Genomic DNA, 27,868 nt, shown 5'->3' with positions numbered 1-27,868 from the left:
TTTTTTGTTTGTTTGTGTCTTCATTTGAATAAAATCAATTTCAGTAAACTTTAACTAAGCAAAAATTAAATGAGAAAAACGGAGTTTTTCTGTTAGGAAGAATTTGTCCTTTATCTCATCAAGTGCCATGCAGAAGAAGTGCTGATGTGTTCAAGTCCTAGAGACTATAGGAAGCGGAACACAGTAAAAAATGTACTGTGCTCAGGCAGACAGGATGTCAGGAGAGAAGCACCAAGATCAGAAGATCAGACCTGGGAAGAATCCATCTTTCTTCACCAACAAGGCAGAGCATAATGGAATTGCCTCTGTGAGTCTGAGTACTTTTACCAACCCAGAAAAATATCCTGTCTCTGGGATATTTCCCAGCTAGAACTTTCATAGAACAATAGAACAAAGATCACAGGTTATTTTCAAGCTAAAAACTTTCCATAACAGAGCTCACAAAACTGTGCAAATAGCTGAAGAAGCCTCCTATCATCAAAATTGCATCCAAAATTTCTTTGACTTCAGAGGATGGTACCTGGCAACCCAATGAAAGTTCAAGCCATCTATTTAAATCCAGTGACACAATTTTTAAGTGACAAAAATAAGAAAGGAGTAAAATGTACCTCAATTGTTTGCAAAATAAGTGGTGGGTCACCAGGACTCAGTTAAGGATTGAATGACTCAAAGATAGGTTTTGCCATCTTGATAAAGAACTAATTTCTAAAAGAAAACCCCATCACCAAATTATTAAAAACACTCTTAATACAGCAGAATATCCAAATAATAGACTGTATCCACTGCTTTTTCATTCTCGCCAGGCCTAACTGGAAAATACTGAAGCATCAAGTACAATGATAAAAATTTCGGAGGAAGGAAAGAAATGAAAAAATTATGGACTTTCATGTGAACTGCTACCTTGCTAATAAGATTCTGGTTGCCTACTGCCATTGCCAACTAAGTTCTAGAGTAAATGAAACACACACACACACACAAAAAAAATTAACATATTTATTTAATGTATATTTTTTTAATCTTACTCTTTCTTTTCCTCATTTACATTTCTCTAGAGTTAAGAGGAAAACCCAAACACTGACATTACACGTAAGATTTTTCTATGCAGTCTAACATAGTTCCCCAACCAGCAGCAAAAGCAGCCTGCTCACCTGGCTGGCTATAAATAAGGAAAGAACTTGGATTCAGAGGCAGACTAATCCACAGGTGAGCTGTGGAGAGTCCCTGGGAAACTGGGTGCCCTCGCTGCAGCCAGCATGAGCCAGAGTTTCTGATCACTGGAAACTACTTTCAAGCCAATATATCTGCTTGAAAAATTGGTTATAACTGTGCTGTTCCTGAGAAACATTTTAATTGTGACAAACTGCCACATTCCACTGGAAAAGGAAAAGTTTCAGCTGCTGAACTTCTTACTGATTCTCATTAGAGCAGTTTGGATTTCATATTTCCAGCTGAGTTTATAAGCAGGTCTGTTAGGAAGATCATCTTGCATTTAGTAGATCTGCTTTAGAGTCAGGCAGAGCAGGTACACAACAAACTGTGGGATATTTTTCAGTTTCTTTCTCTAAAATTGCATTTTGAAAGTAAAAATTTTTGCTCCATTATCCTTAAGTATTCCCCCAAAAGTTATTACCTTTTTTTTAATAAGCCGATTTCACTGCTGCACTTTGCAATGCTGTCCACTCCTTCTTTTCCACAGATTAACCCAATAACACTACACATGTGGTACTGTGAGCACTGATGCTGTAAATATATCAGTCAGAGGTTCATAAAGGAGGAAATATGAAAACTGAGCAGGTCAGAGAAAGCAAATGCTGGATGCTAACTTAATTTACGGAGTGTAAAATGCCACCAATGAAATCTACAGAGCTACGTGGGTTTAAACCAAAGGTAAATAAGAAGAACTCCATAGAATGCAAAAAATCTGTCCAAGATAATACAATACTATATAACAAAATTTAACATAATATTCCAAATGAAAACTTAAGCATGTGTCATCTGGTAAAACTCTCCTTAAAATTAGTTTACCTCAGTGAGGTCATGGTCTCCATTTTGAATTATTCATCCTTCATGCTGCCTTTCAGTACTTATATTCTCTGTTTAAGAACACAGTCTGCAAAGACAAATGTGACTAATTGGTGCTGGATAAGACTCACAAAAGAGATGCTATTTCACCCTTCACCCATAGGCACAAAAATGTGTCATCAGAACACAGTCCTTACCAAGCTGTTGTCTCTTGATTTCTCAGTGTTCAAATTAGAGTAATCCTAGGTAAGCTAGGTCCTTTTTTTTCTTGGATCCAAGTTGTTTTCTCTGAATCAGAAAGAGATTTACTGTGCAGCTTTTTAAAAACAAACAAGCATAACATATTGGCAGACACACATACAAAAGATTCATCTATGCTGCATCTTGAGTGGTGCCTGGAAATTCAGTAAGCATCCATCTTCATAATCTTTAGCTAGACATATTTATGCATGGATAGACAAATGTGTGCGTTGGTCTGATCTTTGTTTCTAGGTCCACACATAATATAAATAGCGTTTAGAAATATACCTCACACTGGGGTTTATTGTGGTTTCTTTTTATCACACCATAACAGCACAAAAATACTAACATGAAGGCAGATATAAGCTAAAAATATATCAGTGCTTTTAGGTCTTACCTCGCTCACCTTGTCTTGGAAGTGTACAGGATGCAGGCTATGTCAGTCATTTCTATTTAAAAGGTAAAAGGGATGGATGCAAGGACCACTCGCCTTCATAAGGTTGCCGTTTTCTCCACTGAATAGAGGTGAAGAAGAGAAGCAAAAGAGAGGAGATAACATTTAGGGGGAAAAAACCTACAATCAAACTATCTCTAACTACTCACCTACTCAAGGATATTATCATCTCACTTTCATTTCATGTTTCATGGGTTGTGACATTGTGCAGTTCTACAAATCTTGGTAACCAGAGAGATGCAGGATCTGTCATACTTGCTTGGTTCAAGGCAGTTGCTATTTACCATCAGGGCAGGCATCTGCTGTATCCAAGCAAGGTCTTCACACATTATTTTAGATCTGTTTCATTTTCCCTGTTTCCACCACCATCAGGTTCCTTGCTCTGTCAAAGCCTGCAAGAAGATAAAAAAGGGATGCAAACTGCATTTCAGGCAATAACGTGGGATCTCATGGTGTATCTTAGCTCCAGACTTTGGTGGGCAGGAGAACTACTCATAAAATCAAAACTGTTCCTTGGAAGTCTTCCTGAATCAAAAATGGCAGGTGAAAATGAAGACAGTAGTTTGGAAAACTAAGCTGCCTGACTTGGCAATTGGTATTTCTTAAGATAATTAGGTTTTAAGTAATAGGGTGGCAAAGTCTGGAGAGAACGGACAAAGAAAATCATCTTCCAAACAAAGTTCCAGAGGCAGCAAGCTGATCCAAAGAGCAATTATCCTGCAAAGGCATATTCCAAGAGATACCCAAGAGGCATACCCGTGCGATAATCGCAGTTCCATATCTTTCTTTCCCCACTGTTTCTTTCAAAGTTTCTGTCTCTTACAGTTTCATTTTACTTTCTCTTTTAGAAAACACATGACAGCAAAACATCCAGCTGCTTATGGAAAATTCAATAGCTTTTGTGATTTAAATCAATATGATTTAATAGGTGGTTGTTATGCTATTCACATTTTTAAAAATCGCTGAATTTATAATTCTGCCATAATATAGTTTTCTTCACATTCATAGCCTTTGACAACCTTTGCTCACTTGCCAGCTCCTTCACATTTCTGGTAGTACCAGATCCTGATAATCCTTTCCCACTCATACTTGTTTCTTGGCTTACCTTAAGACTACCATTGTATCAGCTTTTTCATTGCTACCACCATTACTATTTGAGGTGTTTGTGGATGCTGTAAGTGTTGACAAAACCACTGGTTTAACAGTGTAAAAAGCTCTCAGTATTGAGTAAAGCCTTAGCCTTCTGGCCATATTTAGATATAAAACTAACAAGAATTGAGAAGCAAAATTAACAACAAGAATTCCTCTAAAGAATTCACCACTTTTTCTACTTGAAAAAATTAAGAGTTATTAATTTGGTTTACATTCTGTTTCCTGTTTTATTGTCCAGTTGGAATTTATGTTATTAATGCTCAGGCCTTCTTTTAAATTAGAGATCTACAGATTGAAAAGATATTTGGGAGGGCTATAAATTAAGATCTTAGAAATTAAGAGCATTTTACAGTCTGGGATAACACAACGATCATGAAAAGAAATGCACTTGGATGTATTCTTCTGCTGTGCTGTGCTCCCCAGTTGTATCATTTCAGCCTAATAAAAAACAAGAATTGGTCTGATTGAAAAATGGTGTTCAAAAACTAGTGTTTTTTTCCCTCTCTTTCCACATTACACACATAAATTCCTAAATCATTTTGACTGATCCTGAATGTCAGAAATGAAGGTGGCACATTTTGAGGAGGTTTGGTTTTGTTGTTTTTTGTTGGTTTTTTTTTTTTTAACTATTATAATTTGTATGTGACATGTTTTGGCAACCTTGAACCCAGATGTAGCCAATTTTTCACTGTGTGTTTTACAAAAAATAAAGGGCTAAAAATAATGAAGGTTAAAACCAAGCTGCTGTTGAAGGCCTGGCAAAGAGTTTTCCAAAAGACAGTCAGAATCTTACTGTGCACACACAGTATGCTATATGACCCCAGTTTGTTGGGGTTTTTTTACATATACACCTAGTAGACTCTCTCAATAAAATTATGATGGCGTCAGCCTTCCTGATATGGGAAGGCTGCAGAGCCAATCGTTTGTAGATTGAACCTTCTGACCCACTTGCACATCCAGAAAACACTTCAAGAGCCTACAAAAATCAAATATGCTCTTGTATTAACAGGGCTGCTCCAAAATCTGAGACTGGGGTAGTGCGAGTGTCATCTTGTGATTGTTCTTATTTTCTACTACTTATTTTCCCTAATTTATAGGCCTATTAGTTGAATAATTTCGCACTCTCCTATTTTTCTGTTCTAGTCTTATGAACAATAAATTCGCCCTTGAATTCAGCGTAGAACAAGATTTTATCAGACAATACTAGTTTTCAGTGTAATTGAAGATAATTTGACCTAAAATGCAATATTAAAATTTAGGACAAAATTCTTTTTCAAACACTTATCAGAAAACAATGAGACCTGATAAATGTTTTGGCTGCCTTCTTTTCAAAGAACCACACAGTTTCTAAACTGATACAGGGGTTAATTTTTAAACCCTAACATTAATCTTATGTACATATTTTTTTTGCTATCTTCCAATTAAGTGATTATTTATTCATTTTGACTGTGTTTACCCTACCACCAAGTATTACTTTTCTTTCTATAAGTCCTATTTTAAGATTAACCTATTGGTTTGGTGTTTGGTCAGAAATCCTGTCTGGGGAATGAAACAGTGTCTGAGCTCTAAATGACTGGTTTAAGCCTTTCTGCTTGCCCAGGCTATAAAACAAAGATAATAAGTACTTTACAAACAGATCCGCTGTGAGGATTCATCAGTTAAGGTTTGAAGACAAGGATGCTGACGATTTAGCATTAACCTGTAAGAACGTGTGACACCGGAGTTTAGGTTTAGCCGCTGCATTTCTTGTCAATGGAATAACTATCCCTAGATGAAGGGGTATCACAGGCAAGGTGTTTGCCAGGAAATGCATGCCCTCTGGAGTACATGAAGCTATTTAATGACCTACAATTTCTTCACATCAAGAGCTCTAGCTCTGCTGCTGAAAATAATCACACAGCACACGCTGTAAATCTGCCCTCCAGCACTGAGCCTCAACCCATTCAAATGTCGACAGGTGTGCAAACAAGGTTTAAAAGAACACCCCAGCAGATGTTCATATGTGCAGACAAATCAATGACTTTGAGGTGCACCAGATCGGGACAGAAAGGTGTGTAAGTAAAGATTTGGTGTTTAAACAAGAAATGTTATGAGTTAAAAATTTAATAGATGGCAATTTGCATATCAGTGAGATTATTGCAACCTGTAGCTGAAGTCCACTTACTCAAAGAGCTGTGGTTAATAAATATGAAAACAAATTAGATTAATTCTTTCAAGTTGCTGCAACCAACGTGCCTCCTGAAAACTTGCAATTAATGCATGTGAGCAAGGTGCGGAGGAAAAGACCTGATGAATAAGTGGAGCAGCACACAGCCGTAATATTGTCAACAACCAACAGAAAAAAGGATGGTGTTACCATAAGCACTGGATAGTCTTACTCTGCCTGGATTTTATCTTACTTTCTTTGCCCTCTTTCTTCTCTCATTTCTCCTTGGTTTTTGGCTGATTGGTTTTTCCCTTACTTCCAATTTTAACTGGCCATCTAAAATCCCACAGCCAGAAGAGATGCCTTCATTCTAAGAATGTCACAAAAATAGGTAAGGTCCTACTTATAAATGGTATTACAATCAGATTTTCATGTTCTCTCTTCTTTCCTTAATCCTATGCTCCTCTGCAAGGCACCAGTATGTTGCCTTTCTTATTCAGTTCCTATATGGTGGGCTTTGCAAACATGATTATTTTATTTTCCCCACAATTTTAAAATATATATTATTTTTTTCTCCTATTCCTTTTGTTTTCTATTTTCTTCTTACGGCAGCTCTTTTTCCAGCAAGAATATTTTTTTTTCTGACATGACTTAGGATTTGTTTAAGTGGCCTCAACTTTTGTATAATATCCCAGCATGGTTGAAATTAAATACTATAAATTTATTGTCTTTTGTAAATATGTAATATTATGTCCCAAGTTACTAGGAAAAAAATCATAAATCAAATTCAACCAAACTTCAGAAGTGGAAAACATAAAGTATGAACTTTATTGATCATGTCTATATCAATGAGTATTCACACAGCAGTTATTAAATTGCTGAAATCCTATCCTAAAATAGATTGCAATCAGAGCGCAATCTCTGACTGATTTTTTTGATTTTTTTTTTCTTTGCTTCATTCAAGATCTAGATTTGGAACTTGGCAGAAATGTCCCTTGGCAGACTATTACTGGTAATGCTATATCGAATGACATCGGGGATGAAACAACTCAGATTTGATTACCACTACAGTGTATTATTCCCGGAAGCAGGAGGGAATGGTGTATGCTCTTCGAAATGGTCTAAAGACACTCTAAGCTGAATCACAAGAATTAACCAAAGATTATGTAGAATCAAGTATGTTACTCAATTAATCAAAGTATCTTTGATCTAGCAATGTGCTTCTTGCACTTAATGAAAGAAAAGTTCTGGTAGTCCTGTGTTGTGGGCTGCTAAGAAATAGAGATGTGTGAGCTGTCAAATATTTTCTGTGACTAAGATCTCATCAAGTAATTATCTGCAACAAATGTTGGGTCCAATTTCTGCTAACCAGACCCTTTTAGAATTCACCAGAGGGTGATTTTGGCAGCCTGTCAGTAGGAAAATAAGGGAATGAGTTGGGAAACATTAATAAAAGTTGAAAACAACAGCTTCTGAAACATTTGAATCATCATTCACATGTATGCAAAGAGGCTGCCAGATGAAAAAATAAGAAAGTGGGCTGACGGGAGATAACAGAAAACTGGAAAAAACACATTGGAGAGTTATATTCAGAAACATGATATGAAATTTAAACTGTTCTTTTTTTCTCAGCTTTTTCCAGGTGGCATCTCTTGCAAACCCAGAAAAGAAGACCTGGTGCCCTTTATCCACATGCACACACCTACTGTGCTTAAATACCCACAGTAGGACAGATCCTCATTTTTGTTTGCTTTAACTGAGAAAATCATTAATTCCCAACAGAGAGGAGGAAGGCTGTAATAGTCATTCTGAGAAAACAAAGTCAAAACAGGAATGCAGCTACAGCCACTATAACCAGTGAACGTGGCAAGGAGAGAGGAAATCCTTGTACATCACTGGGACAATGCCCCTTCCATCTCATCTTCTGTGTTGCCACATACAGAACAAACATAGTCAGAGCTGTGTGGAAAAGCATATGAGCGATTCCAAAAAGAAGGATTGTGTTTTTCAGGAGGCTGGTCTCAATCTGGATATTATCAAGAGTTTGGTCTTCTATCACTGAAATGTCCTGGTCTTGCAGTCTTCCTCCTCCTTATTATTTTCTTCCTGCTCATTTTTTCCTATTTTCCACTTTCAAGGAAATTAAAAAAATTAAAAATCCTGCATATAGGCAAAATTGTAATAAAAAAAAGAAAAAAACCCTGTTTTTTCCTCTACTGAAGACTTTTTTGCTGAATATATTACACACACACCAACTAAAAAACACTCAGAAAGTTGCTGATTAGTTAGGAATTGAGGACTTAAAATTTGCATTAAAAAAGGCAAAACCATTGTCTTGAAGAAATCTTGGATTTAGACTCCCATTTTCTCTCTATGGCAGTATTAAAAGTTTTTAATGACAAAGCCAATGATAGTTGCAGTTCTTTTAAAGCTTGTGAAAGTACTAAAAAATTCCTTAGTCTGTGCAAAAATAGGCCTTATATATCTGAGGTAAACACTTAGATCTTCTTCAAAACATCACAAAGAGAAAGATTTCAGGTTTTTAAACCTGTGCCCTAAATTGCTGTGACTTGTGTTTTAGCCCTAGAGGAGTTCCTATACTGGCTGTGATGCAGTGCATGTGTTTGTCCTGTCCATCTCTATTTTGGAAGCCATGATAGCACTGATGTACCATTCTAGAGGTCTTCAAAAATCACAAAGTCAGTTGCATGGAAAATTTATAAATATTCCAACTTTTATTTCCATTTTCCTGAGGAAATCAGCCAGCCACATATAGTAGCTGAATAAGAAAAAAAGCCAAAAAAACGTGCTTAAAATTTGCTGTCTTTTATTTCTAAATATTCCAGCGTAAGTTTTCCTTAACCTGAAAATCCAGACAAAGGGATTTATTTGGGTGACTGCACAGGCTCTAGATCCAAGGGCAGCTCAGCTTTGCCCTTCTGGCTTCGATGCAGCTCATACCTGCTGCCAGCATGTGATGGTGTGCAACCCATCACCGACTACTGCGAGGCTGCTGCAGCAAAGGTCTGGGGAGGAGGCTCAGCTGTGCAAGGGGAAATGGGTCTGAGAGCGAGATGGGGGCATTAAAAACAAAACCTGCCTTTGTTGCAGGGTCACAAAATTGTTCTTAAAGCATTTTGTTTGGGCTTCTGCGAGGGCAAATTGTAAATGTCAAGGAAAAAATTATTATCGGCATTTTAACACGGTAAGTTTCGCTTTTGCTCCACACCCAAAAAACAAACCCAAACTGGACAAGTGATTTAGGGATTTCTTTCTGGTGCTGTCATCAGAACTTTATTTTGCAGAATATCCTTCAGATACCAGCCAGAAACAGCTAAGTGGAATCAAGATTACATTTCTAAATGTCATGGTTCAGTATTTTCACTTGAGTTAATGCTAATCAATTGGTGTAACATTTCAAAGTTACATGCTCCTGAGATACACTGTCCAGAAAATTTAAAAATAAGAAAGACTTAAATAATTAAAACCTTAAATATTACATTCTTATCATGTACAATTTCAATCCCAGGGTTCAGGATGAAAGGAAACCATCTTTGAAAGGTAACATTTTCAGCATTAGATGCACAGCTCTTACTTCTACTGTAAAAATTACAGACCTCCTGCCTTATTATTAAAAAATGCTTGCATACAGTGTCATTTGCATAAACTTGTGTTCTGTAGAGCATATCCTCTGTCCTTTACAAGTCTTTATGTTAGACTCTAACTGCGTCCAAATGGAGATCTTGATCATACTGCTTGGTTTTGTGACCTAATTACCTCAAAAATCTCTGAAAACCAAAGCACTAAAAACTGTTTTAATAGTACAGCCAAAATACTCAGAATTAACTTCTTTTTCTTCACTAAATCAGCATGCCATGAAAACATCACAGTCTGCTAGATCTAAACATTTTCTACAATCTTTTCCCTCATGTTTTCAGAAGAATTTTGGTGTCTGATGGAAAATAGACAGAAATAAAGTTATCTCTGAATATTTGATAATTTCTTCTAACTTTCAGAATCAAGGGAGGAAAGAAAAATGAGGAAGCTTATAATTACTTCTTCCCTTTTTTTTTTTTTTTTCATTTCTTCTAAAGTTTCATTAGCAGCTATAATAACAGAAATGTTGGAGTAGCAAAAGAAAGGTGATTTTCACTACAGCTCTGGTATGGCTGAAATAATGGCATTTTTTCAAAATCCTGTAAGCAAAAAGACTACTCCAGATAAACATTTTGTGGGATTTGTTTGTCACAGTAAAGCTGACTCCAGGTCTATTCTAACTCCATATTATTCTAATTCCATATTGCATTAAAATTCTGTTGTACTTGTGGGGTTATTGTATAGGCACAATACAGTAATTTATCAACATACTGGTTTCTTCTTCAATCCATGGAAGTTTCATCCTTCTGAATCAGTACCAAATGACCAAATTTCTCTAGGTTTCTTTTTTTTTCTTTACTATTATGATCAACCAACTAGTTTTCACTTGTACAAGCTGAAATGACCACACTTCATAGTCTACTTTTAATGTAGGAAGTGAGATAGAGTTTAAAAAAAACATTATATCTAGCATTAGACTCAATCCTACAGACTGAAAGTCACTTTATCAGGTAGGCAATGAAATAGTTCTCACATGAGCAGATGTTTAAACAAGACATGCAGTAAAAAGTCTGTAATCATATCAGAAATACCTAACAAACTGTAAGTTTCTCTTAAATTTCATGGAGGAAAAATGGTATATATTTAATTTACTTAAATTGAATTAGTTCTAGACAGTGGAATGCATCCACTGACATTAATATTTTAAAAGTACTTGAGTTTAACATTTGTAAAATCACATTTCTAATAAGTTTTAAAAGTCATCTTACTCCTTTTTTTAATAATAATCTTTTGAGGTTTGTAATCTACTTATATTAAACAGTGTTCATTTTTAAATATAAATCCAGGTATTTACATTTAAATAACGACTAACTAATCTTGGTGAAGTAATCATAAAAAAAAACATTTTTTTTTTTGTGATGTAAACCTGGTTGCTGTTTCCTTAAATGCAGAGAAAGACAGGAAATAACAATGACTACAAAAGCAAGAATTGTAAGGGAGAAATTCAATCTTCTTGTCATATCACTTTAATTAAAAGTTCAGCTGGTTTAAAAAATAAAAAATAGCAACAAAAAGACTAATATGTCATATAGGGTAAATCAACAAAACTCAAATATTTACACCAGACAATCTTAGAATATCTTGACTTCAAAAATCTATGATTTCTCAAAAACTTCATGTTGTCCCTGCTGAACTCATCAGCCCTGCTGCCAGGTTAGCTTTGTTTAAGGGAACAGCCAAAGATGCACTGCTATGCCCACAGCAAAGATGGGAATTCCTTTCCCACACCTGCCAAAGTCCCTGTTGCTACTTACTGGCAGGGACACATTTGCTGTCTGGTGTTAAGGTTTGTGCAGCCCAGATGGGTGTCAGTGAGACCACCCAATGTCCACTGAATTCCTAGAAAATGCATTGACAGAACAATGGGATTTTCTTATTTTTGTTTCTAATGTGGGGTGTTTGAATGCAATGAATGAAAATAAAATTGTATAATTCAGAAAAATTGGTTGAAAAAAAGATGTTCAGAAAGCCAAGAAAGAGAAATTGAGAGAAATAGCTCATAATTGCATTCACTATAGGTAAATAGCGATTATTTCACTGTCACTTTTAAACCAGTCACACTGTACTCTGTGGACAGACTTCATGACTGGATTTTGATAAGAAAACATACAGTTGAACAGAATGCAATATAAAATATGTTACCACTATATACCATTTATCTGGTCTGAATTAGGGGAAAAGTGCTTTTCAGTTATTGATAACAAGATGGTCTCAATAATTTTCATATTCTTCCTGTGTATATACTTGTACATTCCAAATAATTGTCATATAATATTTAAATTTTTAAAAAAATAATAGTGGAAAAGAAAATCTGCTAATATGAATTCCAGTAAAATTTGTTTGAAAGAAGCAATGATAAAGAGTACAGGAAGAAAAAAAATTAATCTTCTTATTAATAGCATCAAGTCTGGTTAAGATATAGGCTGGAAATGACCAGGATAGACAGCTCACAATCACATAACCACGTACAAGTCATCAAATTATAGTATCACTGTGACTGACAAAGGTTTACATGACTTCTTTTAATTTTCTTCTAACAAAAGGCAATTTTGCAGCCTTTATGATGGCTGAAACCCTTCCTTTGAATATGCCTTGCCTTGCCTTGCCTTGCCTTGCCATGCTTCCTTAGATATTGCATATCTTATTAAGCTCTAATAATGAAAAGGGCATGAAATTCAGTAAAGGAAAGGAAGGAGTAAATATCTAAAAAATAAAAGGCAAAATGAAAAAACATTTTGGATTTGATTGCTGCATTTTTTTGATATGTGTTCTTTAATTAAAAATTCACATTGCAATTCTATACAAGTTATTTTAAAATGTTGCTATCAGTTCTAATATCAAATCCATTCCTTTGGTTGTAAATAAGGCATTTCATGCAGCAGTGCACTTGTTCTTCTGCCCACAGGATCTGTTTTGATTTGCCTCCATTTCAGCAACTGCAAGAGTTTTAGTGTAGAAAACTGGAGCACTGAGATTGGCTAGAAACACTAAGTCAAGGTCTAGATAACACATGGGTCAAAACTTAATTTTCCCTTAACTTCTGAACACTTGGCTGCCTTTCCAGTACTCTGTGTTCACTGTGCTGGTATTGGCTATAAAGGGGGGAAAAAAAAATCAAGAAACATTACTTAATGTATGAGAGACCAAACTGCCATGGTAATGGATCCCAGTAGGAATGCAGAGCCATTTTTCTTCTCTGATTCTCTTTGTTCATGAAGTTCCTATGTTTCTACTGCCAGCTAGAGGGATCAAGTGCCAAAAGAAAGGATTCTGTAAATCTTTTAACAGAGATAAAAAGCTGCATGTTATTTATAGAGATGAAAAAAGTCTGCTCTGCCCTTTTCCATCTTGAATTGTGAGATACACCAACGCAACAAGATCTGCTCTTGTGCAGTATTTTTCTCCATATTTCACCACACATATTTTTACTTTTGGGGTGGTGAAGCTTTCCCCAGTAACATTTGTGAAAGAAAAGGGAAAATTGCTACATGTTTGCTTTGTATCAATCTTCTATTTTTTTTTATTAACATTTCTGGTTTTCTGTTTTTTTTCTCCATCCCTTCCACCCTCAGTTCAGAAAATCATGATCCCAAGGATCACAGCTGGAACAAAAATAGACAGAGAAAAGACAGACCTACGAAAGGACAGATAAGAGGGTGGTTAGCTAGGAGGCAGATTTTATTCATCCTTGAACCTATCTTCTCTTTCTTTACCATAGCTTACTTTTAGAGATAACTCTGGAAAACACTGCAAAATTCCAGAGGGGGAAGCACCACTCTTCCAGTGCTCCTGTTGCCGGGATTTTAAAACTTCTGATATTGTTTATTGCATACCAACAACCATGAAAAAGGTTATCTTGCTTGTCAAACAATTATTTTCTATTTATTAATAGTGCTTTTTATCAGCATCCAGAACAACAACTCATTTGCATACTTCCCCAAGGTTTATGGGAGCATTAGCTTAACTGCTTCAAAAGCTCATTCATCAAGTCATTCCTTTAGCTCCGGTAGGGCTCATAGCAGCATGATATAGTAGAAAGTCAAGCTGGGGTAAAGGGTTACCATAACTTAGGATCGCATTTTGGGCAATCACCTCATCCATTTGCTCCAGCTTTTATGTGTAAACTTAAACCTGTCACATGTGGAGAACATTGCCACATTTCAGAAAAGGCTTATTAACTGCTATTCTTCATAAGCTTAAATTAAAAGACAGACTTACTCAAGGTTCTTTCCTCACACTTTTGAGGACTCAATTTCCTACAGTCAGGTTTGTTTATTGGTTTCACTGTGATGACTCTTGGTAATCCTGCTTATGTTTGTTATGTTCACAGCCGTTTTTAATGTGGTATCTTAAATACCAGATGCAGTCATTTAGTTCATCTGAAAATTAAACACAAGGGACACAGGGTAATGATAAATGAAATTGTGTCAAGTGGAAGAGATATTTAGTCAGCACCAAAGGAATTAAGGTTTGACTCTGCATTATTTAATTAACAGTCTGCAAGAGGGGTTAATAAATGTTAATAATATTAACAGTTCATACGAGCTATTAAGATGAAGTAATCCATCTTGCAATCTGGAAAAAGGACTGGAATGCAGAACACTCAGTGCTGTCTCATTGGCCTTGCTAGAGAATCTGTGTGCAGTTTTCAGATCTCTTTCAGTGCATCTTCTAAACTGGTCAGTCACTCAGAGGTCTGTGTAGATCCGAGATTGAGTTTTCAGAGGCATACAGCATCCACTGCAACTGATGTTCCAGCAAAGTCAGCTACCCTGAGCTCACAAAAGCTGTGCTGAGAAACAGCTTCTGCCTCGAATATGGTGTCAGTCCAAGAGGATGTAGCCAACAGAATCACCTTTCCTTCACCATGGGGAATGAGGGTATCCAGGCCTCCTGCTGAAAACAGGTCACCTACACAAGCTGTGCACACCATTGGTGCTAAGTCACTGAGCAAGTTGGAAGGAGCATGTTTAGCTGTGTTCCCTCTGGATTATTAATGTAGCTGTGCTAAGATATTAATAACATTTCATCAGTGGTGGTCCCAAACTGCTGTGCCAGAAAGGTCAACTACATAAAGAATTTAAAGCAGTGAAGTGCAACAAAAATCTACGCTCAATTCAATGAACCAACCAAAAATCTCAGTGCTCCAAACAAATGTCAGTTAATTTTAAATGACAGATATAAGAACATTAGTTTGACTGTATTCACTTTACTATTGTTTTTCTGTAATTGTATTACTACAAAACTAGATCTTTTGTGTTCATATATCACTTATTTTTTTGGAGTGTTCAAAAGAGAGATATTATGGTTGATTTAGAATTCTTTTCTAAAGGATTTAGGTCCTCTGTTTCTGTTTCTGTTTATTTCAATGAATAGTACATCAAAATCACCATGACATCTCTGTATTTTCACAACAGTTCAAGGACAGAGTGTATTCATATTGGTGGTTTAGTTCAGACGAGGAATGTGGTTTTGAAGAAAATAGTTCAACCATTCCCATGTCCCACATCTTTTGTTTCACACAGTGGATCAGTATAACATTGACTGAATATCCATCCCTTTTGGATGAAATTAAACTCAAAGATGAACACCACAACCACAACTAATTAGGTTCAAATTGTGGGGATTTATTCCACGGCCTGCACTAGATGTAGTCTGAAATAACACACCTTCCTTAAAAATTTGTAGCCTGGACTTTGAATTCTCAGTATTAACAGGTCACCTCAGAGATGCAATTCACAGAGATGCATTTCAAGACTTCTAGGACAGCCTCGGAGAGCAGATAAAATTTTGTATTCTTTCAATTTCAGGAAATAAAATTTGCAAGTTCCCCCAAAGCCACAGAGTAACTCAATACATAAGATTTGCAGGAACATCTGCTACAGACAGATTAATGTTAGTGCATTTTTAAAGCCACCAATCTGAATACTCTCTCACTAAGATCCTCTTGCCAAAAAAACCCTTGACTGTTAGCACAGATTTCAAGCAGATCCTCTATTAGAAAACTGCATTACTACCTCCTAAACTCATGTAACTCAATGGATACTCTCCTTTTTTGCCGAGTGCTGTGTATAAATGCATTCAGGCACTGAATAACACAAAAATATCTAATCCAGGCAGCTTGAAGCAGCCTCAAAGTCGCAGGTACTGGTTCTTTTGGGGGACTTTCATATCCTGGCATCAGCTGGAGAAGCAAGACAGCAAAGCAAAAACACCCAAGGGGGTTCCTGGAAAGCATTGATGACTTTCTGACATGGGTAGCAGATGATCCCACAAGATGATCCTTATACTAACAAACAGGTAAGGCCTTGTTGGGAATGAGAAAGCTGGGGACAGCTTTGGCTGTAGTGACTGTGAGTGTGGAACTCAGTATTGGGGGAGGAGGATGCAGAGCAGCAGGTAAGATTGTAAACATGGACTACAGGTGAGTTAACTTAAGCCTCTTAAGGGATCATCTGGGAGCAATCCCATGAGAACAGGCCCTGCATGGAAGAGGTGTCCAGGAGACTGGCTGATGTTCAAGGGAGGTTGATATCCTCCCAGCTCAAGAATGTCACTTGTCTCTCACAACATCCTCATAGGCAAATCAGGAAGTGTGGACTGGATGAGTAGACAGAAAGGTGGATTGGGAACTGGCTGAACAGCAGATCCCAGAGAGATGTAACCAGTGTCGCAGGATCTTGTTGGAGGCCTCTCCTTAGAGGTGCTCCCCAGGATTTAATACTCTGCTTAAGTTATTCATCAATGACTTGGATGAAAGACGTAGAGACTATCTCAGCAAGTTCCCTGATGGCACAAAGCTGGGAGGAGTGCCTGATAGCTCAGAGGGCTCTGCAGCCCCTCAGAACAACCTCAACAGGTTGGAGAGATGGGCAGAGAAGAACTGCCTGAGATTTAACAAAGGCAAATGCAGGGTCCTGCACCTGGGGAAGAATAACCCCAAGCAGTAGTACAGGCTGGGGGCTGATGCTGTAGAGCAGCTCTGTAGAGAAGGACCTGGGGTTCTGGTGGACAATGAGCTGTCCACGAGCCAGCAGTGTGTCCTTGTGCCCAAGAAGGACAAAGGTATCCTGGGGTGCACTAGGAAGAGCATTGTTGCCAGCAGGTCGAGGGAGGTGATCCTGTCCCTCTGCTCAGCCCTGGTGAGGTCGCATTTGGAGTGCTGTGTCCAGTTCTGAGCTTCTCAGTACAAGAGAGACATGGAGCTCCTGGAGCAGGTCCAGCAGAGGGTGACAAGGATGATCAAGGGACTGGAGTACCTAATTCACAAGGGAAGACTGAGGGAGCTGGGCCTTTTCAGTCTACACAAGAGACAACTGAGAGGGGGCCTCATCCATGGCTGTAAGTGTCTGAAGGGAGGGTGTCAAGAGAATGCATCTAGGTTCTTCTCAGCGGTGCCAAGCAATACAAGATAGAGATGTTCAGAAACTGTTGCGCAGGATGTTCCTCCTGAACATGAGGAATAATTTTACTTGTGTGAGTGAACAAGCACTGAACAGATTGCCCAGGAAGGTGTGGAGTCTCCTCACTGGAGATATTCAAGAACTACCTGAACACCATCTTGTGTGATGAGTTCTAGGATGACCCTGGTTGAACACAGAGCTTGGACCCCTTGATCTCCTATGGTGCCTTCCAGCTTTACCCATTCTGTGACTATGTGTTTCTGTGATTTTGTTTTTTAAAAGTGTAATGTTTTGTCAGCTTATTTGCGTTATTTCTAGACAAGATTTAAATGGCATGTTTACTTAAAACAGAGATTTGCACTAACAGAACAAAGATACAAACTGCTTAAAAGAAAAAATAAATTTCTAAAGCTGCTGCTAACAATTCATTGTTACAAGCGTTTGAGGTTTACTAATTAGCCTCGAAAGTTTGTCTCTGATCTGGCATGCTGAGGAGAGCTACCAGAGCTCTGCTTTAGCTTTCTGCCATTGTTGACTGCAAATATTAGAGACACAGGGCAGACTCTTTGCCAGTAATGGGCAGGGTCTACTCTTATTTCCATTTCTTTTTATTTTCCTCTGCTGTGACTGGGCAATGAAAGACCTCATGGTCCTGTGGAGGATTAAGACATCTTCCTTTGTCAGCCTTAGAATATCTTCATTAACATTTCAATCACATCTCTTAATTAGCATATTCCCAGCAGACTTCAGGCTGCTTTTCTTTTTCAGAAGCCTCTAAAGATGCATGGGTAAAATTGCACATTTCATATAACATAGAGAATAGTAAGTACAATGTTCCTCATGTGAACTTATTGCTATTTGCTCTCTGCAGACAACATATAAAGGGGAAGGTGACTGTAAAAGGCAACTCTTGGAATGGAGAGTTTATGCTAAGAAACACTTTCTTCCCTGAAAACAGATATTTTATTTTAGAATATAATTATAAGGAACATATATTCTAATAAACTAAGTGGTGCTCCTGGGCATTTCATTGCTTATATTCTTTTCATAATTGAACAGTCATTAGCATCCATTTGGCCCAGCAAATGAAACCTTTCCCAAAAATGTCTTGGGCAAAATTTGGGAGCCAGCACAAAGCAAAGACTTGTTCTCCACTTGTCTCTATTTAGTAGCTTAGTTATTAGCAGGCTGCCTTGCAGATAAGAGATCTTAGCAATGGGAAGGTGTCCAGACTGTGCCAGGTAACGTGGGAACAAGAAAACAAGCCCTAGCACTATCCAATTTACTGTCATAAATGTAGCCACAACATTCCAGCATTTTAGTGCAAATAGCATCAGTAGATGACAGTTATTTATCCAAACATTATCCTTTACATGACTAAGTGGCTTTCAGCCCAGGAGGCAATTTCTTTGGTTTACAGTGTGATCTCTGAAACTGATTTTTTATCTCAAGTAGTTTCCTTTGTGAGCAGGGGCCATTGAAAGAGGAAATCAAGGTTTGTACACTTCTATCATCTCTTGGAGCAAACCAGATGCACTTGAATCCACATGAGCACTTGAATCATCTGGTGCTGCATGAAAACCTTACCTGTTCAACATCACTGCACCTTGCAGTAACAAATAGGTTCTCTAGAAAAAAAAATCCTGGATAAAATATTCTGGAAAGACTTAAAAGTTGCCTTTGAGCAGCTAACAAAGCTTTTTACAGAAAGTCTTTTAATTCTGTGATATTAATCTGGAACTTGTAGGACATAATTTCTAATAACAAACAAGTATAAAAATACCAAAAAGAGTAAAAAACCAAAAATTACAATAAAGAATAGATATTTTCTTTTTTATTTTCAAATATTTGTGCAAATATTTGATTATATATTTCTCAATAATATCAGTAGGATTTGTGATGCAGCTGAATCCTTGTGAGAAGCCTTATGAATACTTATAAATGCCAAATGACTTGACATTAAATAGGATACAAGAAACTTCCCCCATACCTACCTCTCACCAGAAGTAGATTGAAAAAACTTAAGATGATAAGAAATAAATTTATTTTATTGGTTTTGACCTTTCTTCTTTCCTTATTGTCCTTTTTCTGCATCTGTAATTTAAATACAATACAGTAGAAAAGGTAGGATTATCACAACAGATCTGTGTAAAAAGGAAATTAATTTAGAATGAAAATGAAGACCATTCCTTACTAGAACAAATTAAATGCTTGAGGCAGAGGCCTGTCTGCATGTAGATACGTCTGGTATGGCAGACATGAGAAGAAAGAGCACAGCTCTTGCAGAAAGCAAGAAAGAGCAGCAAGCACATGTATAGTGGTGAAACAACAATAGATGCAACATAAAGAAAAGCAGAAGCAGACTCCTGTCCATGAACAGATGCTGAAACAGAAATGAACTTTGCAGCAAAGGCGAGCAATGCCAAAACTGAAGTCCTGTGGACAAAAGGGCAGAAATCCAAATAAAATCAGCATCTCCTTCTGATACGCCCACTGTGCATCCAGAGTATCCATAAAGGGACATTGCTCTTCAGACTTAGTTTATAGTTTACAAAAATACAAATAATGAAGCCAAATTTATGCATTTGGTCTGCAATATTCACAATCTCAGCTGATGAACTTCAGTGTACTGTATCCTCAGCTGATATGTACATATAGATGCTGTTTTCAGGTCTATCAAGTAGATAATGTTGAATTTTCATAAGTACCGGGTAGAACACGAGTCATGTTACAGTATTGACAAAATTTCCACCAGCTTAGGTGATATTACATTTTGACCTACTGTATCTCTCAGGCTCTCTGAAAATATTGCACAACCACTGTTTTTCACTTCAGTGTTTTATTAAAGCTGATCTACTGTTTTTACAGATAAAAGAGTTTAACATTCGAGAATGCTGATTCAATTGCCTCAGACATTTTCTGCAATATACAAATATCATTTTTTACACAAGATTTTCGAAATACTTCATTTTGACAAGGTCAAATAACCTTGTCTAAACAACTGGATTGGTTTTTGATTTTATGAACCTTTATCACACCCAACAAAAACCTCATTATCCATAGCTGGGTTTTATAAAAGTCAAAACAAATCAAAAAGAAATTCTCTACTCTTAACTAAATTAAGCAAGTCATGGGGCTACTTTGGTATTTCTGAAGTGAAATTATTTGGAAATGTCATATTGAGAGAATTTGCAACTTTATGTCCCAATTTGAGATGAAAGGCATTTCTGAACTAGATGGAAGACTGGGAATACCAAGTAGGCCTTCCTCTCACATCAAACTTCAAGCACTTCGGAAAATCAAAAATTCATTTCACATTATTTAGAGTTCAATGCAATTGTCCATGGTTCATACAAAATGCTTCTTTCGAATCAGTATCTGTACTGAAGAGCTGCTTTTCTTGCTGCCAGTTTCAGCAATTATTCCCCTTGCAGCTTCACACCTGCCCAGTGCTAACCTTCAGGTTTGTCAGTGCAAAACAATACCTGGTGGAAGGGAACCTACCAAAATGTTCTACAAAAATATGCTGTCACACAGTTTACAAAACTAGTGGTAGAGGCAGTGACAGGGAAAGAAAAAAAAAATCTGCTTTCTTCTCTAAGCACTTACAGAGCCCTACAGTTGGAATGCAGATGAGAAGACTGCTCCAAAATTGCAGAGCTACTGTCACTGTCTAATTGCAACCATCTAATTCTGTGGCAGCATTTGGGTATTATTCTTCGTGTCTGGAAGTTGAAACAGGGAAAATCATGTGTAAAGCTCAGTGTTACCAAGTCTGACTTACAGACTATGAATACTCTGTGTTGGATACAAACTAGCCCTTCGGCAGAAGAATTAGTTTCATATATACATATTTTCCCTCATCCATAGGTGCTTTCTTTCCTTATAGCAGGAGGTTGTTCACTATTGCAATAAAATTTTGTTTGATGTATTTGGGGTTCAATCTCTTTTACATCAAGGCAAACCCTCCCTTGTACAGACAAGCATACCAATAAGAACTTCTGGAATTTTTGGTGAAAGGAAAGGATATAAAACGATGTCCTGTAACTTTTTGTCTTCCTTTAAAAAGCCTATAAACAGGAGCTCAGTCCAAGACAACACTGCTCTTTGTAAGTGACAATAGGACATTTATGCCAGCTGACAATAGAGCCCATATACTTGAACTACAAAATGACAGGTTCTCCTGCCTGTACATGCTCATGTTTTGCTAGACATGCAGATGTAAGCACTGGAACCCCTCCATTCAGCCTGATATTGTGCAAATTACAAGGATGTATAGTACTATAACCACCAAATCTGTTAATTAACTCATCACAGGAGTGATAGATTTCTATATAGTACATAGCTCTGTGGTCTAGTACGAGTGATATTCTATCCTGGCACCTCATTTCTCATGAAAGAAGTGAGCTTGACTTCCAGGTAGCTTGTGATGCTGGAACCTGAAAGCTGTGTGTGAAGATGGCTACTTGCCATCAGATGAACACAAGTCAAGCAAAACCAAGGTCAGAGGCAAATGACTACATCTCCCAAATTCAGCCTCTGCCTTAGAGAGAAATTTCAGCATTCTAGGTGTGCATTTTCCCATTCAGACTCATCCAATAGAATTTAACTCTTAAAATTATATTTTAACCTTTCTGTTAGAGAAAAGAAAAATTAAAAACCCAAGCCTGTCAGATGCACGCTTCTTTGGTTGTGTTGCTCTACTCAGTTGCTCAGTTTGGAGGCCTGAAATGAACATAATTTCATATATGTGGGAGATTAGGTGTATGTTTTAAGAGAAAATGAAAGAATCACTACCCACAGTGAAGCTGCTAACTCCTGCTTGTAATTATGCATCGAGCTTTGTGGGAAAGTGTAATAAATCAAATAACACTTTCCAACATTTTCAGTTTCCTGTTATACACACAAAAAGAAAAAAAAAACCTTCCTTTCTGCTGGACCAGATTCGTGTATTTTGGAATTCTAGTTTTTTCCTAACTTCTCTTTGTTAAGGAGCAAAGCTTCTGTGTTTTGGAAAGAAAGTCCCAAAAGTAAGACTGTAATTATATTTGTGTGCATGTGTGCTATTTCACTGACATATAAGCAAAAACACCCCACCAGGATCGGAGTGTAGTAAGTAGGACTTTCTTCCTGTGAACATTTAGTGGCATTAAGGTATTTTTGTCTATACTGCTTTCTCTTTACATTTGCTTTCAGTGAGCCATCTGGGAATTAAGTTTTACCAACATGAATATTCATTCTTTCCCTTACCTCTAGTGGCTTTGGATCAAGCCCAGAGCATAGTTACAAGTGTATGTACATGAATATTTACAGGTGCCAAATTTTATATCCACATTTGCAAATGCTGCACTAGAAGTGGTTTCTTCCATTTGCAGTCACAAATATGACAGTGCCATATTTCTCTTTTGACCTATCACAACAGCTCCAGTCTGAAATGATGATTATTCATGGAAGACTGCGCGTGATCAAAACAGAGTTAAAAAGATTTGCCAAAACAAAATACAGTGAATAATTGTGAATAATAAATTCCAGGAAATTACAGTCTGAGAACAGACTTTCTACAGGCTTAAAAGGAACATCAAATAATTTCTTTGTCAGCTCTTCTCAGTATCCACTGCATCAAATTTCTTACTGCAAAACAGTTTAAAAATCCAGCATAATCTTTAAAGTGCATCAGACTTCTGACATTACATCTGAAAAGGGAATAAGCAGGGTAAACGACATGGCATTACCCCCATTGTGCTGTCTCTGCTGACCATCATTCACAATGGGCATGCAGCATTCCAGAGTTCAGTGTATTCTTATGACAACCTGAGATAATGCCAGCAAGGCTGGAGCTGAGCTCAGTTATCTTTATGACTGATAAAGCAGACTACACGAAGAAAGCGTACAGACAACCACAGAGGCACTAAAAATAGCAGAGGACTGGAAAAGTTACTTTTTCTTACCTCTCTCTTATTGCCCATCAGCAAATGTGTTGACTTTGAAGATATTTTAGTACCCACAAGACTGCCAATGTTATAAGCTTGATCTGTCTCCTGTGCGTTGTAATTTTACTGCAATGATCCCAGTGAAGGAATTCCATGGAGTGTCTCAGATCAATGAATAAACAATTAAAATCTTATAATAAACCTTTATAATTAAAGCATTAAATTACAAATAGAGGAAAACAATAAAATTATGAAATCAAACTTGGCACATGTTTTTCTTTGGGAATTCTTTTTTTTTTTTTTTTACTGTACTCTTCGCACAGATGAATGAGAGGTGAAAAAAAATGGCTTTCTGTTAACAGGACAGTCACCAAACCTGCAGAACTTACATTTCCAAAGAGGATTTTCCCTATCCCATAAGCAAACATTAGACCTGTAGGAAAAAAAGCAGTTCAGCACTGCTTTTCTGCTCATGGAAAGTAGGCAGAGACCTGACTCTTCCCTGGCTTAAATTGGTTTTATAAGTCCACGGGTGTTAGTAGATTTTTTTTTTCAGAGCACAATCCTGATTGCAGAGTTCATCTGTCATTTAAGGCAAGGACACTGGCATCTGGATTCATGCATTCAAGTCTCTGCAGTGGCACTGAGAAGCTTCATGCCTTCAGGCAAGTCACTTAAATCCAGTGTTACAATTTATCCTTTTACAAAATAAGTATAAATAATACTGCTCTCACTGGGGTGTTTTGAGGTCAAATTCTGATCTTGTTTCAGCAAAACAAGGAGGAGAAGTTGATGGAATTAAGCTAAAGTAAACTCACCCCAAGCGTCTTTCATTGTAAAGTCCTTTGCAAACTTCATACAATGCAAAACAATGAATAGCAACCAGCTCAGAGATAAAGGAGATAGAGCAGCGGGTACACAGGGCTAAGTACTGTCATACAGAGGGTTGAAAAAATCTAAGGATCACAGCAGGAATGTTTAAGTTTATTAAAATCGCACTAACATCTTTTTTTTTTTTTTTTTTTTTTTTAATCTGTTAAGAAAAAGGCAGGCAGATATCGTTGCACATAAAACAGTAAAGGATTTGACTCAAAAGGTGTTTCTTCCCCCTTTGGAACCACTACTTTCAGTTTGGTTCTACCACATCTAAAGCTAAGAGCTGTATTTTGCTTTAAAATTTAGGCTTTTCAAAATCTTGCCCTTCCTCTCGTGGCCGGTCCCCTTTCCACATGCTGCAGGAAGCATTAGGGGCTGCATCGCTCCCCCGATGCTCTCCAGGTCCCGAGGGCTCACCCGCAGGAGCTCGCTCCCCCCTTTCCCTCCTTCCCACTCATTTCTCACCCTTGCTGCTGCTCTCCACGACTCTGATCTCTCACTTCCTTCCCACTGCACATGCACACATTAAAACATCCACAGCTTTTACAGCTGTGAGCCAGGAAGAAAGGGCACGACAATTTCGCTCGCTGTATCTTTTTTACCATTGCAGCTTTCAGTGCTTGTGCTCAATCTGCCCCAGGCGATCCTCCCTGAGATATTCGCTGCAATTAAAGAAAAGAGCAAAGAAACTGTGAAACATTTGGGGGGAAAGAAGAAATGTAAATCATGTATCAAGCACTTTTGGGAGCACAGGGAAAGCAAACTGCATGTAAATCTGAGCTTGAAAGTCAGTTGCTTTAAGAAACAAACATAATTAAAAAAAAAAAAGCCATTCTACGTTGCTATTGCAGTTAATATCAATTAATCTATAAAAGACTTTGTTTCATTTCATGAAAACCTTTCTTAAAGCAGCTACTTTGCTTTAACCTTCATTTGTTCTTCACAGCTGGAATAAATGGTTAATCTCTCAGGGAATCATGCATGGTATTTGTTATTGATTTTATAGCTCAATAACATACCGGGGCTGTGAACAGGTTGGTATCAGATTAGGAAACAACTACTTAGAAGCAGACACCAGCTGTGCACTTGTGATAAATTACATTTTTCCCTATGAATTTTATACCTAGTTATAGTTAGTTTATAGGATTTAGCACCATATGGACTGCCTGCTAGCGAGGTAACAACCCAAAACGCAAACACTTTCCTCAGTGAAAGAAGCAACCTGTAGCTGGAGACTTTTCTTTTAGAATATTGTATTGTAATAATGGATCTGGAAATCCTGAAAGGTTTGGCTCATACCTCTGTGTTTTGGGTTTGACATAGACACTGAGGTTGGTGTGAAACAGCAATACACAAATGGTAAATGTGCTAACATGAAAATACAGAGAACTTGGAACCAATGCAGTCTAAATACAGGGATTTTTTGAAAAAACAATGGCAATATTGTTTTCAGAGCTGTTAAAAAGAAATCTCTCTGAGGTTAGTACAGGGAAGAAGATTTCAAACTATGTATTGCATTCCAAAGATCAGTTCTACACTGCCATATTTACCACTAAAATGTTTCCAAGAATCATTTGAATGCAATTAAAATTATTGCAACTTTTTTAGAATACAGGACCAGCTTTTCTTAGAAGAAAAATAGTAGTAAATAAAAATAATTCATAGAAATAACTTTATTTGCAGAATAATAGACCCAGAAACATCATGAATAACATATCTTTTACTCGGGGCTTTTCACTTGTTTTTTTTTTATTTCCCAAAACTGACCATTATTTTATATACTTACATACAAGGCACTCTGTCTAAAAAGAAACCCATATAAAATTACACGCACACAAGCACATATATATATACACATATATACGTTCAACCTTTTCTGGTTTTCCATCAGCATTAAGGGCCCCAGTTATGTGATACAATCACTACATCTAGATATGGAAAGACCTGATAAGTGATTCTTCATGTAATGCCTCTGCCAGAACAAAATTATTACCTGATACACATCCAGAGGTGCTGCTCCCAGCGGGATCACGTTATTTCCCTGGAAATTTTCTAGGCCATTTATAAGCTTATTATTTAGGTTAAGCTAAATTGTCCAGATCAACTGGCAGCATACTGTAGAAATCTTACTTCTTATTCTCTTCTGCCATGGTTACAAGTTTCCTGATATAAACAGAATTATCTGAGCATAAAACTAATGACAAAACTCATAGACTAACGCATGGATATATCATCATCAGTATAATTCTAGCATCAGTGAAATGTTAAATATGAAGACTGTGTTCCATCTAAGTTTAAATGAGGGTGAAATGTAGCAAATAAGGCCTGTAGTTTATGAGAATGTTCTGTAATAAAGCTGGATTTAAGAAGTAAATAGGCAAAAAGATCCCAAATTTAAACTTATGGATCAGATTAAAATCCCATTTATTTGAAAAGTAACCTTATATAAAAGAACATTTAAGGACTGGACAGCATTTTACTAGCTTTGGGATTTAATATCAGGTGTTCATAAGACCCTGCAAATAAAGAAGTTGCCATACTATAGCTGATATTCAAGCGTCAACAGACATTCCTAGAGCTGAGTGAATAATTAAAAAAAATTGAATAACTTATTCAAAACTATGAAATTCATCAACTAAATTACTTGAATAATACATCTATGAATTATGAACTGACTATGTTGGGTGAATAATACATTAATAATTAATATGAAAAATATAATTAAATTCTTCAAATTAATTACTCAGAGAATATGAGAAGCCATAATTATTCTCTATGCTGTACTCAAAGAATAGAATGCCTGAGTAGTCTGTATGCTCTTACAATTTTTCAGTGCAATACATAGGGTATATCTTTATAATTACAGAGTATCGGGGTGATATCTCAAATACCGTTTCAGGCTAAAAATGAAGCAAAATGTCATAATTGAACAAAATAACATATGGTTTAATAGAAATATGCTAATGTTGGGATATGTAACATGGCCTAGTTGGCAAAGACTGGCTCTGTCTCTGAACAAAGGCCCAGAGGCAGGAATTTTTTGACAAGCAGTGAAATGCCAGGGCTGTGCATTTGCTAATTTGGACCATAGGTTACTTTCAAATACCATCTTGTACAGTACCTGCATCAAGCAGCGAGTGTGGTTCAAGTGGCTCAGCCTCCCACCCACCCTCAGTGTTGGTTCCCAGGGGCTGGACTGGGGCCAGCACTTTGGTAGAAAGCTCAAGTTGCAGGATCTTACTTTGCAAGGATCTCTGTCTGGCGTGCTTCTGGATCAAGTCACACTGAGTCCAGCTGTGTAGGAAGAAGGGGAATATGCACTCCAGGGGGTTTAATGTTCATGGTTCTGCTCCAGGACTCACATCACTGGGCAGTACAGAGCAGCAGTAGTGCCCAGGTGCAGGCTTAGACAGCAGCAGGCAATTTGAGCATCCATGCCCCTTTATGTGTCTCACATTTGATACTGACATCACAGTACAACATCAATCCTTTTTCTTTTTGGGATAGGGAGGTGTGGTGTCCATAATGTATTGAGTCCCTCCTTTCTCATACTGCCTACTTTGCAGAGAGCACAGTTTGTGAGGAGCAGAAGGGAAATTGCCCTGCAAGGTAAGAACAGAAAAATTACAGAGTTCTACTCGATATGTTTCCTTGCCTGTAGTTGTTCTTGCCACATTTTCACATAAGACCGTGCAATTACTTCCTGTTGGATTCTGGCACATACCATAAAAATACACTTGCATTCTCCACGTACACATAGGGTAAGGTTATGCTCAAATATGCAATGATGCGTGGAGTGATGCCAGTGAGAACTGTGGCTGAGGCCAGTGCCACATGTGGGCCACAGAACAGCTGAAACGAGGACTGATGTTGAAGATCCTCACTCAGTGATGGGGGGGGGGGGCTGATTTTTCATCCATTAGATATAAGCAAAATTAGCACATTCATTACACTATTACAAATGGAAAATGCAAGTTAACCACATACT

General features: G+C 37.3%; 1 long non-coding RNA gene across 2 annotated transcripts; it reads right to left on the bottom strand.

Annotated features, from left to right (window-relative positions):
- Positions 1-217: 217 nt before the first annotated feature.
- On the bottom strand, positions 218-24,538 carry LOC148225315 (uncharacterized). Of its 2 annotated transcripts, XR_015801326.1 has the most exons (7): positions 23,023-24,538; positions 19,069-19,168; positions 13,890-14,050; positions 2,866-3,108; positions 2,660-2,777; positions 2,220-2,310; positions 218-2,110 (listed from the first exon to the last, which is right to left on the bottom strand). It is a non-coding gene; the product is annotated as an uncharacterized LOC148225315 (long non-coding RNA). The 2 variants fall into 2 exon arrangements; XR_015801318.1 differs by having other exon boundaries at positions 2,660-3,108.
- Positions 24,539-27,868: the final 3,330 nt, after the last annotated feature.

Source organism: Sturnus vulgaris, chromosome 1 (assembly GCF_052056855.1).
Source record: "Sturnus vulgaris isolate bStuVul1 chromosome 1, bStuVul1.hap1, whole genome shotgun sequence".
Classification (NCBI taxonomy): domain Eukaryota; kingdom Metazoa; phylum Chordata; class Aves; order Passeriformes; family Sturnidae; genus Sturnus; species Sturnus vulgaris.
This window is presented reverse-complemented; position numbering and strand designations above follow the sequence as displayed.